Source organism: Ranitomeya imitator, chromosome 6 (assembly GCF_032444005.1).
Source record: "Ranitomeya imitator isolate aRanImi1 chromosome 6, aRanImi1.pri, whole genome shotgun sequence".
In the NCBI taxonomy this organism is placed as follows: Eukaryota; Metazoa; Chordata; class Amphibia; order Anura; family Dendrobatidae; genus Ranitomeya; species Ranitomeya imitator.
Genome location: NC_091287.1, coordinates 64,280,287 through 64,294,615, shown reverse-complemented (window position 1 = coordinate 64,294,615; position 14,329 = coordinate 64,280,287). Strand labels below are relative to the sequence as shown.

The 14,329-nt window shown below is 44.4% G+C and overlaps 1 protein-coding gene across 2 annotated transcripts in view; it reads left to right on the top strand.

The window, feature by feature from the left end:
* Nucleotides 1-14,329, top strand: part of DNAJB6 (DnaJ heat shock protein family (Hsp40) member B6) — a 133,141-nt gene that overhangs the window by 25,049 nt on the left and 93,763 nt on the right. Inside the window, exon 1 of one of the 2 annotated variants that reach the window (XM_069729721.1) lies at nt 12,387-12,436. The exons of the other annotated variant lie outside the window; for it this stretch is intronic. The gene's annotated coding sequence lies outside the window, so the exon portion shown is untranslated. Of the gene's footprint in view, nt 1-12,386; nt 12,437-14,329 lie in introns of those variants that run through there. 2 annotated transcript variants of the gene reach the window in all.

The window sequence follows — 14,329 nt, the reverse complement described above, 5'->3', positions numbered from 1 at the left end:
ATCGCTGGATCGGTGTCACACACGCCGATCCAGCGATGTCTCCAGGGAGTCCAGCGACCAAATAAAGTTCTGGACTTTGTTCAGCGACCAACGATCTCCCAGCAGGGGCCTGATCGTTGGTCGCTGTCACACAGAACGATTTCATTAACGATATCGTTGCTACGTCACAAATAGCAACGATATCGTTAACAATATCGTTATGTGTGAAGGTACCTAAAGGCTTTGGAGTAGTCTGAATAGACTGCTGGTTCTGTTTATAGGACTGCCGGAGAGCCCAATGCTGTCCTTGACTGTGTCCAGTAGTCCTATAGACTAGCAGGACCATAATTGCTTTGGAAAGGGGTTAAGGCCCCTTCACATTTAGCGACGCTGCAGCGATACCGACAACGATCCGGATCGCTGCAGCGTCGCTGTTTGGTCGCTGGAGAGCTGTCACACAGACCGCTCTCCAGCGACCAACGATGCCGATAACCAGGGTAAACATCGGGTAACTAAGCGCAGGGCCGCGCTTAGTAACCCGATGTTTACCCTGGATACCATGCTAAAAGTAAAAAAAAACAAACACTAGATACTTACCTACCGCCGTCTGTCCTCCAGCGCTGCGCTCTGCTTCTCTGCTCTCCTCCTGTACTGTCTGGGAGCCGGAAAGCAGAGCGGTGACGTCACAGCCAGTACAGGAGGAGAGCAGAGCACAGCGCTGGAGGACAGACGGCGGTAGGTAAGTATGTAGTGTTTGTTTTTTTTTACTTTTAGCATGGTAACCAGGGTAAACATCGGGTTACTAAGCGCGGCCCTGCGCTTAGTTACCCGATGTTTACCCTGGTTACCAGTGAAGACATCGCTGGATCGGTGTTACACACGCCGATCCAGCGATGTCTCCAGGGAGTCCAGCGACGAAATAAAGTTCTGGACTTTATTCAGCGACCAACGATCTCCCAGCAGGGGCCTGATCGTTGGTCGCTGTCACACATAACGATTTCATTAACGATATCGTTGCTACGTCACAAATAGCAACGATATCGTTAACAATATCGTTATGTGTGAAGGTACCTTTAGTCCAGGGCACCAGCGATCAGCAAGCTATCACCTATTCACAGGATAGGTGATGACTCGCATTCTTCATCCGTTTAAGATATTATTTCCAAATCTCCTGCCACCTACATGGAGCAAAGATTCAATTACCAAACATCTAAAAGCTGACAACTCCTCAAGTCCCTGACTATGGCAACCCTGAGTGGACAGGTTCTGTTCTCCCACCATGGAAATGTCAGACCTGCTCATGGGAGCAGAGTGGCCTGTTAATAGGGCAGCGAGTGAAGATGTTTGGCTGTCTGCTGTCTCGTACATGGCATGATTTATAATCTATTTTACACTTATGATTTATTATACATGGATCACAGCTTGTGCCTGAGAGAGAATGAGAGCAGGTCATGCAGTGTGCAAGCATGTAGCCTTCTGGATTTCTGGTCTTATTGGTAGGATGATTGTTTCTTGCTTGTTGCTGTTGATTCTATTGGCCTGTAACCATGAAATCCAATGAGCTGATTAGATGTGAAGTGCGTGACGTTTCAGTTTATCATGTCCTCAGGTTAATGACACTCTATCTTGGCTTGGACTTTCTTGCACTGTTAAAATAGCTTTCAATGAATATCAGTCATTACCAAGGAGGGTTCAGACAGCCGTGTTTTTCCTTTCGTTATTGTTTGTGACAAATATAAGGCATGTACACCTTGATTCTTTATGCGAGGGCCTATTATTCTCTATTTGATATGGCTGCTATTATGTTCCCACATCGTGTACTCTATTGCTCGTCCAAACTACCGTACACCCAGTGTACTAGGAGGTCAGTTTTTTGCCTCCTGTCCTGAACTGTGTTCAGGTTATATGGCTGTAATTGCTGCCCGCACCATGGGTCTCATGACCCTAATAACATGGTTTTTGCCTCTGGCGCTTTAGTTGCCCTTTGATCTAGCCAAGAATTGTGGGCATAATACTAAAGAGAAATTGCGGCTGCAGTTGTATGACTTTGCCCCAGTGCTTGATTGCAGAAAGTTTGATTATTTTTCTTTTTTTTTTTTTTTCATTCTCCATTGTATTGGTTGGTCTTTCTCTGCTGTTTTTTAAATCTTCTAAATTCTTTTGCAAGTTCCTTAGTGTAAGTGAATGGCTTGTAAATGTTATCGCAACAGCAGCCCATTTCTAAAGTTGGGATTTTATAAACCCATGTTTAGGCATTGTAATTGTCCGTCAAAGGGCTTGAAGCATCTAGTAAAGTGTCTGGAGAATCTTCCGTTTATTTCTACTCATTCTGTTTGTGACTTTATCTCCGTACTTGAGTTTTAAAATTTTTTTATCACTCGTTCAAAGGATGGGGGTCTGTCTTGAATGAGTGGTAGTAAGCTTGTGCGATCCCCCAACTCGTATAGACTGTGGATAGAGCAATGTCCTTTCATACTGGGACGTTTGGGACCCTCTTCCCACCGCAAGTCCGTGCGACGGTGGATACCGCGTCCTCCACTAACCAGGACACGCAGGCTCCATTCCACAGAAGGCAATACTGCCATCCCCTGAGACACTGGCTGTGTCCACCTATATACATGACCCTAATGAAAACCCACAATCTTTCAGGTCCACTAGCTTCCGTTCACGATCAAATATTGTGACTGATGAAGGTCCGGCTATAGGACCGAAATGTTTCTTCTGTAACTTACCGTAGACACCATTAAATCACTTTCTGATTAAAGGTACTGTCACACTAGACGATATCGCTAGCGATCCGTGACGTTGCAGCGTCCTCGCTAGCGATATCGTCCAGTGTGACAGGCAGCAGCGATCAGGCCCCTGCTGTGCTGTCGCTGGTCGGGGAAGAAAGTCCAGAACTTTATTTCGTCGCTGGACTCCCCGTAGACATCGCTGAATCGGCGTGTGTGACACCGATTCAGCGATGTCTTCGCTGGTAACCAGGGTAAACATCGGGTAACTAAGCGCAGGGCCGCGCTTAGTAACCCGATGTTTACCCTGGTTACCATCCTAAAAGTAAAAAAACAAACACTACATACTTACCTACAGCCGTCTGTCCTCCAGCGCTGTGCTCTGCTCTCCTCCTGCTCTGGCTGTGAGCGTCGGTCAGCTGGAAAGCAGAGCGGTGACGTCACCGCTCTGCTTTCTGGCTGCCCGGCGCTCACAGCCAGACCAGAGAAGCAGAGCGCCGAGGACAGACGGCTGTAGGTAAGTATGTAGCGTTTGTTTTTTTACTTTTTAGGATGGTAACCAGGGTAAACATCGGGTTACTAAGCGCGGCCCTGCGCTTAGTTACCCGATGTTTACCCTGGTTACCGGGGACCTCGGGATCGTTGGTCGCTGGAGAGCTGTCTGTGTGACAGCTCTCCAGCGACCAAACAGCGACGCTGCAGCGATCCGGATCGTTGTCGGTATCGCTGCAGCGTCGCTATGTGTGACGGTACCTTTAGTTAAGTCTGAGTGCCAAGCTTTTTGCTGCTATTCATGGTATTGGAACCTACTCTGGCACCTCTCTAAATGGCTGTGCACACGTTTATTCTTGTACATCAAAAGTCATATTCAGTGATGAATTGTGAATCTGCATTGGGCAAGGTGATGATGCTGGAACTTTTGTTTGGTGCCGTTCCAATGAGATTTATAAAGATGACTGCCTAAAGAGAACATTCAAATTTCCAGTCATTGATGATATGGGGCTGCATGTCAGGTAAAGGCACTGGGGAGATGGCTGTCATTACATCTTCAGTAAATGCACTCTTCAATAAATGCACAAGTTTATGTTGATATTTTGGACACTTTTTTTTCTTATCCCATCAATTGAAAGGATGTTTGGGGATGATTAAATCCTTATTCAATATGATAATGCATCCTGCCATAAAGCAAAACTGTAAAAACATTCCTTGAAAATACACATAAGGTCAATGTCATGGGCTGAAAATAGTCCGGATCTCAATCCAATTGAAAATCTTTGGTGGAAATTTAAGAAAATGGTCCATGACAAGGCTCCAACCTGCAAAGCTGATCTGGTGATAGCAATCAGAGAAAGTTGGAGTCAGATTGATGAAGAGTCCTGTGTGACACTCATTAAGTCCATGCCTCAGAGACTGCAAGCTGTAATAAAAGCCAGAGGTGGTGCAACAAAATACCAGTGATGTGTTGGAGTGTTTTGTTTTTTTTTTGTTTTGTTTTTTTGTTTTTCATGATTCCATAATTTTTTTCCCTCATAATTGAGTGACTCCATAATTCTTACCCTATGCGTGGTTAAAAAAAGTAACCATTACTGACTACCACATTTTTTGTTCTTGATTTTTTTTAGTGTTTCTTAAAGCCAGAAAGTTGCCATTTGAAATGACTTTAGTTTTGTGCCATGTCTGTGATCTGCTTTATTTCTACAAAATTAAACAACTGAATGAACATCCTCCAAGGCCGGGGATTCCATAATTTTTGCCAGGGGTTGTATAAATCCCGTAAGCTTTGCTGGAACTGCAAGATGCTGCGTCTTTGCTCATTGGGAATTTAGGAGGGTTGATCCTACTGACAGATTCCCTTTAAGTCGTCTATATGGACAATGCAGGTTATAGGAAGCTGAATAAAATGATTCCCTTATCTGCTTTCTGTTGTCTTATTCCAGAGACATCTGCACATGGACCTTCCTTACAATCTGCCTCCAGAGCTTATTTTAAATGATATGGGCTGTTATCAGCGTGAGACATGTAATGACTGACAGTCAGCTTTCTTGATCTACATGTCTCACACTGGTAACTCCCCCTTTCATTTACAATAATCTGGTAGTAGATTCCCCGGGAGATTGATGTCCGGCCGATAGATATTAACAGGTTATCTAGATATTAAAGGGAACCTGTCACCCCCTCAGGCGTTTGTAACTAAAAGAGCCACCTTGTGCAGCACTAATGCTGCATTCTGACAAGGTGGCTCTTTTAGTTATGCTCCCTGCACATGCTGAAATAAACGCTTATAAAATGTGCCCCCTCATACCGTGAAATCATCCCGGGGGCGGGTCTTTCCCCCCCAAATCAGACGCAGCACAGCCCTTACTCCCGACCTGTAAGTACGAAAGGCAGTACAACTGCGCATGCCCGGAAAAAAATACTTACAGAGCAGGCGCGGGGAACGCTAATGAAGCAAGAGGAGGCGGCGCGCACAGGTCTGGAGTGACGGCTGTGTTGCGTCTGATTAGGGGGAAAGACCCGCCCTGGGACGATTTCATGGTATGAGGGGGCACATTTTATAAGTGTTTATTTCAGCGTGTGCAGGGAGCATAACTAAAAGAGCCACCTTGTCAGAATGCAACATTAGTGCTGCACAAGGTGGCTCTTTTAGTTACAAACGCCTGAGGGGGTGACAGGCTCCCTTTAAGAAAGTGTAGATTTCTGTGCAGTAAGACATCACAGATATAAATGTATTATTTTATTCACCTTCTTAATAATTTATAAGCGCTGGAGTCCTGGGTTCAAATCCCACCAAGGACAACATCTGCAAGGAGTTTTTATCTCCCTGTGTTTGCGTGGGTTTCCTCCGGGTTCTCCGGTTTCCTCCCACATTCCAAAGACCTACAGATAGGGAATTTAGATTGTGAGCCCCATCGGGGACAGCGATGATTGTGTGCAAACTGTATATAAAAATAAAGATTATTATTAGGAGGGTTGATCTTATTGATTGATTCCCTTTAACTCAAGTCTGTCCAATTCTGTAGTTCTTCTAATGTATTGAGTACTAACGGCTGCTTATTATTGACGAGCTGACTGTACCGTGGGGTATTTGCAGATTTGCATCACGTACTCTGTAATGCCCAGAAGATAAGTTGACTTATCACACAGACTCTTCTAATTCCTGATGGCTGACAGGAAGAGCAGACGCCTTTCTACATGGAAACTTAAAGTGAGACGCCACACCTAGGATCGTATAAATGATTACATACGTGAGGATAAAAGTGGCTGTATGTCTAGTCCTGGGAAGGTTTATATGATCTGCATTTCTGCATCCATGATACAGTGGAGTGAGTGTATAGGATTGGTTCTCCATTGTCTTGCAGGTTTGACTTAATCATGATAATAAAGTCTTGTTTTCATACCAGTTACACGGCTTATATTAGTGTTACCGCCATTATAAAATTAAAGTTACGTTGCTGCATTTATAGTCTGTCAACTTCATAAGTGTCATAAAGAGTGACTCCGGCCCTTCGTTTAATTCTTAGTAAGGCGTTTCTGTAGCATGTGCTGCGGCAATTAGAGAAGCTCCTGTTGTGAATGTGGGGTAGGTGGAGGGTGCTGCATGGTCTATTCCCCCTTTATACATTCTTTGGATATAGTCAGTGGTGAGAAATAAGTGATTCCTTTTGTCTCCTAGTGTCTTGACTACACACAGTATAAATCTCTTCTGTCCTGTTGGGGAAAAAAAAAGCATCCAGACTTGTACAGCAGCATTTTCCGTTAGGACGTTGTAAGGGTTAAAACTTGACCAACGATCTTTTGTTTCCAAGAAAATTTACAAAACCTTTTTTTTTTTTTTTTGGGACCACCTCACATTTGAAGTGAGTTTGGGGGGTCAACATAACAGAATACCCAAAAGTGACACCATTCTAAAAACTGTACCCCTCAAGGTGCGTAAAAGCACATTCAAGAAGTTAATTAACTCTTCAGGTGCTTCAAGAAAACTAAAGCAATGTGGAAGGTAAAAATGAACATTTTACTTTTTTGTTCCACAATTTTTTTTTATTTTTTTTTAATTTGGAACCAATTTGTTTTTTTTCACAAGGGTATCAGGAGGAAATGGATCACAAAACTTGGTGTGCAATTTCTCCTGTCAGTACACTGACACCCCATATGTGGGGAAAAGCTACTGTTTGGGTTCATGGCAAAGCTCAGAAGGGAAGGAGCACCATTTGACTTTGAACGCAAAATTGGCAGGAATCAGTGGAGGCACCATGTCCCCCCGTGCCCTCATCTCCCCCCCTTATACTTACCGGGCCTCCCGGTGTCCGTCCATCCGTCCGTCTTCTCCCTGGGTGCCGCCATCTTCCAAAATGGCGGGCACATGCGCAGTGCGCCCGCCGAATCGGCCGGCAGATTCGTTCCAGTGATCAAAATTTTTAAAAAAAAGTAAATGACCCCCCCCCCCCCCCTTTATTACCCCCATAGGTAGTAACAATAATAAAATAAAGAAATTTTTTTTTTTCCCACTACAGTTAGAACTAGGGTTAGGGGTAGTGTTAGGGTATTTTCAGCCATTTTAACCCTTACTTCCTAGCAAAAAAACTTCCTAGCAAACACACACAGGCACAAAAACGCACCAAAAAACGCACCTGCGTTTTCTGCCAAGAGCTGCGGTTTTTAGTGCAGAAAAATCCGCAGGGAAATCTGCAACGTGTGAACATGGCCTTAGGCTGTGTGCACACGTTGCTGATTTTTCGCATTTTTTTCACGTTTTTTCGCTATAAAACCGCAAAAAAAAGCATACATTAAGCATCCCATCATTTAGAATGCGAAAAAAAACATATCGCGGTAAACGCAGCATGTTCATTAATTTTGTGGATTTCCCACTATAGAATGCATTGGGAAATATCCAGAAAAATCCACACAAAAAAAGCGGCAAAAAACGCATGTAGATTTCTTGCAGAAATTTCAGTTTTTTCTCAGGAAATTTCTGTAAGAAATCCTGAACGTGTGCACATAGCTAAGGCTAGGTTCACATTGCGTTATGTGAACCTTTTAAACGCATTACGTTACACCGCGGCGTAATGTAGTCCGTTAACGCCGCCATTGCTTGTAATGGCGAACGCATCACTAGCGCACGCCCACATTGGGCGTGCGCTAGCGATGTGCCGTCATTTGAGTGACGGACCTCGAACGCTGTTTGCAGCGTTCGCGGTCCGTTCCTTGCTAGCGCAGATCGGGCATCTGCGCTAGCGGGATCGGCAAACGTGATCCCTTTTGGGACGTTGCGTTAGCGCAGTCCGTAGCGCTATGCGCTAAACGGACTGCCCTAACGCAATGTGAACCTAGCCTTAAGGTACCGTCACACTCAGCAGCACTGCAGCGATATAGACAACGAGCCGACCTAAACTAGATCGCTGGAGCGTCGCTGTTTAGGTCGCTGTAGACTTCAAACACAGCAATTCCAGAACAATGCAGGAGCGATCCAGTGACGTAACGGTGACTCCTCGTTCTCGCTGGTTGTTGGCTCCATGTCAAACAGCCGGAGTGTACCGATCCGACACACATCTAGGGGCCCTATGCTCATTGCTGGCGTCGTTGCTTTTGATGTCAAACATGATGATACACGCCGACCTGGCGACTAAATACATTTCTGGACTTCTAGCTCCGACCAGCGATGGCACAGCGGGATCCAGATCGCTGCTGCGTGTCAAACACAACGAGATCGCTATCCAGGACGCTGCAATGTCACGGATTGTTGTCGTTCTCTTTGCAAAGTTGCTGAGTGTGGTGGTACCTTTAAGGTACAGTTACACTAAACGATTTACCAACGATCACGACCAGCGATACGACCTGGCCGTGATCGTTGGTAAGTCGTTGTGTGGTCGCTGGGGAGCTGTCACACAGACAGCTCTCTCCAGCGACCAACAATCCGGGGAAAGACTTCGGCATCGTTGAAACTGTCTTCAACGATGCCGAAGTCCCCGGGTAACCAGGGTAAACATCGGGTTACTAAGTGCAGGGCCACGCTTAGTAACCCGATATTTACCCTGGTTACCATTGTAAAAGTAAAAAATAAAAAAAAAAACACTGCATACTCACATTCTGATGTGTGTCACGTCCCCCGGCGTCCGCTTCCCTGTACTGTGTAAGCGCCGGCCGTAAAGCAGAGCGGTGACGTCACCGCCGTGCTCTGTTTTATGGCTGGCGCTGACAGTGCAGGGAAGCTGACGCCGGGGGACGTGACAGACATCAGAATGTGAGTATGTAGAGTGTTTTTTTTTTTTTTTTTTTTTTTAACAATGGTAACCAGGGTAAACATCAGGTTACTAAGCGCGGCCCTGCGCTTAGTTACCCGATGTTTACCCTGGTTACCGGGGACCTCTGGATCGTTGGTCGCTGGAGAGCTGTCTGTGTGACAGCTCTCCAGCGAGCAAACAGCGACGCTGCAGCGATCCGGATCGTTGTCTGTATCGCTGCAGCGTCGCTGTGTGTGACGGGGCCTTTAATCCATCACTCTATAAAGACTATGGTAGACTTTGATCTTCACTGTTAATGGCTTCCTATTCACTGGAGCAGCTATAACACACACACACACACACACACACACACACACACACACACACACACACACACACACACACACACACACTTTGCTGTACTCTATGCAGACACTGGAGGAAGTGTTTTTACTCCAATATTGTCGCTTATAGAACTTTTTTTTTTCTTACATAGCTAGATTATTTTCTTCTATGGACCTCTATTTAATGGAACTCCGATTACAGTAAACAATTGTGCAGGTATTTTGTCCCTTTGCACATGGGGCTTTAACGACAATTTGCTACATATAGACATATTAGAGATTGTATCATTTTAAAACTGCAGGTGCCCTGTCTGTCAACCCATGAGAATTAAAGCGGTTCTTTCACCAGATATTACAAAGCAAACTGTATACATTCAATACTGTGCATCCTGGACCTGATGAGATTGGTGTACTTAATCTGATGTTCCGTTCCTGAATATAATCTTTATATTAAAAAGCTGAGCGCTTAAATGCTCATGTTAATATTAGCCAGAAAACTTTTAGAAAAAAATTTATGCTTAAACGCAGCGTGTGGGTTAATTCTCACAATTGTATAATGGCCGAATGTTCTCATCTGTGTTAAGACTGACAGGTCCTGGTCCGGCTGATAGTCCGGGGACTTGTGTTAACAGCGTTGTTTGTTCATACCAGGCCACAATATGTTGGGTTCTCCTCACAGCCGTATGTTTAGCCATATGAGCTGATCCTGTAGACTCTTATCGACCAAAAGTAGCATGTTGCAAAATGAATAAATTCTTTAATTTCTCATTCTTCATAAACAGTAGGAGGTTGGGCTATCTATCCCGGGACCGCAGCAGCGAGGATCATATGTAGAAGAGCTACAGGGAGTTTTTTCTTGGCGATTTTTAATATTCCTTATGATCTTAATATATTTGTGTCATTCTTGTGATCCGAGAGGAAATCCTGTAATAAACAAGATCTGCAGTTTGGTGTCACCACTGTGAAGAGCTGAGGACTACATAAATAGAGCATGTGGGTGTGCGGGACAAGCTGGAATTCTCATAACATGACCTTCAGCTTTCCATACACATCGCTGGTGGCGAGCGTCTAATGCACTGCGAGGATTCCCACAGTGCGACTGCTGCTCTTGGTTTTATTTATCATGACTGAAATTTAACGAGATCATGAGGGTGAACGATCAGTAAGAGTAGGGCCTTATGTTTGTGTGCCTGATGTGCATCGCTTAAAGGGAATCTGTTTTTGATAAATAATGTGAGGGCAGCAAATTATAGATGCATCACTGGAATCAGGGTCTCTGTATCTCTTACTAGGCTTCATTGTGTAGTTTTGATAAAATCACAATATCATTAGAGGTTGCCAGGTAGTCAATCATATTCATGAGCTCTGTATAACTCTGCCCCCACTACTGATTTTCAGCTTTCTGTGTACACTGTGCATAGGCAGTAAGCTGCCTATCGGTGCTGTGGGCGAGTTTATACAGAGCGCAGCATTCGGAGAACGTCTAAATCTGTAGCAGAGAAATGTGGATTTTATCATAATTACAGCAAACTGCTTGGTAAGTGTTACATTGCTGTAATCAGGGTCTCTGTCTCTACATTATGCTGCTCAAACATGGGGTAGCAGAAACATCCTGACAGATTCTCTTTAAGAAAAAAAAAACCTCCCGTTTTTTTCATTTGTTTGCATTTTGAGTGTCTGTTATGATTCTATGCGCCAATCATATAATTTATTTCCTTGCAGCCCTGAAACTGGATAATTGTATCGGTGTACTATCTATATTTTCCGTGGAACCATTCATGTGCATTTGAATATAGTGTGACCATGTGCTGGGCATGGGGGGAAAAGCAGAAGACAGAGACTTAAAAAAAAAAACGCTTCAAAACTCCAGAGTAGCTGACGGCACAACTGGTAATGCGATGCCCGTCCTAGTTCTGCGGACCAAAATGGAGATGTACATACCCAAAAGAAATGAAGGACAGCATCTAATCTAGGTGAAAAAAACGCCTTTTATTGTGCCAAATGCGACGTTTCTCTCTGGTGGTTAAAACGTCGCATTTGGCACAATAAAAGAAGCGTTTTTTCACCTGGATTAGATGCTGTCCTTCATTTCTTTTGGTTAAAAAAAACACTTGTCTAAATACCTTGGGGCTCATGCCAGACTCCACCTGAAAGAGGAGAAAAAGACGTTATATTATACTCACCCAGGGGCGGTCCCGCTGCTGGTCCGGTCGGATGGGCGTCTCTGGTCCGCTGCGGCGCCTCCCATCTTCATTCCAAGATGTCCTCTTCTGATCTTCAGCCACGGCTCCGGCGCAGGCGTACTTTGTCTGCGGGCGCGAATGCTGATTGGTGAAGTTCATTGCTAATCAATGCTTGGCGGCTGCTGGATATGTGCAAGGGGGTGAGGAGGGGGGTAAAAAGAGGAATGGGCAGAGGAGGGTTAGGGTGGATGAGGAGAGATTGGGCAGGGATCAAAAAACTTACCGTATATAACTTAATAAGAAAGTTTATCAATACATGGGAATGGTGGCTAGTCACCCCTGGGGTGACATCTGTGGACCTAGTCAGAATAACTACTAGACCGGACGGCTGTTTCGGCTTTTTAAATATTGTATGTTGAGGTCATATAGATACCAATTATTTTCTGCTCTTAAACATGCTATTGAACATACAACCAATGCTAGTTTTGGTATAATCCCTGTATTTAATAACGTGTCACCAGTCTTTATGAAAATTTTCATTTGGACAAAATTGATAACTTTGTTTAGCATGGAATACCTTGGCAGGTATAGGACTATATAAACTTTAAGGGTTAAACTTGTTTTTGTTAAGTTTGTGTTTGTACTATATTGTATAATGTATGTAATTGTTCATAAAGCGCTGCGGAATATGTTGGCGCTATATAAATAAAAATTATTATTATTATAAAATCAAATCAATAAAAATGATCTGATTTAAAAATAAATAAATAAAAATACAAAATTACCGTATATACTTGTGTATAAGCCGAGTTTTTGAGCACATTTTTTGTGCAGGGGAGCAGCAGGTGACAGGAAGCAGAAGCCGGCTGCTGCGGCTAAAGCCTGTGCCCGCTGCTACAGAGAAATGAATATTCACTGCACTGGCATGCACAGTTACATTGAGGGTGATCAATGATTGGAACAGGCTGTCGGGAGATGGGGTGAGTTCTCCTTCAATGGAAGTCTTCAAACAGAGGCTGTACAGACATCTGTCTGAGATGGTTTAGTGAATCCTGCTTTGAGCAGGGGATGGACACCATGACCCAGGAGGTCCCTTCCAACTCTATCATTATATGAATGTGATTTGGAGCAGGAATGTATTATGTGGATAGCACTGCAGCCTTGCAACGCTGGGGTCCTGGGTTTAATTAAATCCAACCAAGGACAACATCTGCTATGAGTTTGCATGTTCTCCCCATGTTTGCCTAGGTTTCCTCGGGGTTATTCGGTTTCCTCCCACACTCCAAAGATATACTGGTAATAGAGTTTAGATTGTGAGCCCAATGGGGACAGTGATGTCTGTAAAGTGCTGTGAAGTATAATGACACTGTATAAGCATAATAAATAACCCTATAATGTAGGTGAAAGTTATGCTGTGACTTTGGCATAGAGTTCCTTTTACAAGTATATTTTTTTTAAAAAAAAGCAGTTCTTCTGACTCTGCCGATCCCATCATTGTGTATGTTCCTTTGTGTGGCTGTTGGCGGTCTCCTAGTGTGGTTGGTATAGATTGGCGCATGTCGCAGGTCACGGTATGACCTAAATCCTGCAGCGCAAGGGAGCATTTCTAAAAATACCATCCCTAGACTCCAGCAACAGTCGGCTTGCAGTTCCTGTCCCCAGGACGCTGGTGTTTGTGTACTAGATTTTGGATTTTGCTGATCAAAATTGTAGTGGCCAAAAGTATTGACACCCCTGCAATTCTGTCAGATAATACTCATTTTCTTCCTGAAAATGATTGCAAACACAAATTGTTTGGTATTATCTTCATTTATTTTGTCTTAAGTGAAAAAACACAAAAAGAATTGTCCTAAAGCCAAATTGGATATAATTCCACACCAAACATAAAAAAGGGGGTGAACAAAAGTACTGGCACTGTTGGAAAAATCATGTGATGCTTCTCTAATTTGTGTAATTAACAGCACCTGTAACTTACCTGTGGCACCTAACAGGTGTTGGCAATAACTAAATCACACTTGCAGCCAGTTGACATGGATTAAAGTTGACTCCACCTCAGTCCTATGTCCTTGTGTGTACCACATTGAGCATGGAGAAAAGAAAGAAGACCAAAGAACTGTCTGAGGACTTGAGAAACCAAATTGTGAGGAAGCATGAGCAATCTCAAGGCTACAAGTCCGTCTCCAAAGACCTGAATGTTCCTGTGTCTACAGGCCCCTTCACATTAAGCGACGCTGCAGCGATACCGACAACGATCCGGATCGCTGCAGCGTCGCTGTTTGGTCGCTGGAGAGCTGTCACACAGACCGCTCTCCAGCGACCAACGATGCCGGTAACCAGGGTAAACATCGGGTAACTAAGCGCAGGGCCGCGCTTAGTAACCCGATGTTTACCCTGGTTACCATGCTAAAAGTAAAAAAAAAACAAACACTAGATACTTACCTACCGCCGTCTGTCCTCCAGCGCTGCGCTCTGCTTCTCTGCTCTCCTCCTGTACTGTCTGGGAGCCGGAAAGCAGAGCGGTGACGTCACCGCTCTGCTTTCCGGCTCACAGCCAGTACAGGAGGAGTGCAGAGCACAGCGCTGGAGGACAGACAGCGGTAGGTAAATATCTAGTGTTTGTTTTTTTTACTTTTAGCATGGTAACTAGGGTAAACATCGGGTTACTAAGCGCGGCCCTGCGCTTAGTTACCCGATGTTTACCCTGGTTACCAGTGAAGACATCGCTGGATCGGTGTCACACACGCCGATCCAGCGATGTCAGCAGGGAGTCCAGCGACGAAATAAAGTTCTGGACTTTATTCAGCGACCAACGATCTCCCAGCAGGGGCCTGATCGTTGGTCGCTGTCACACATAACGATTTCATTAACGATAT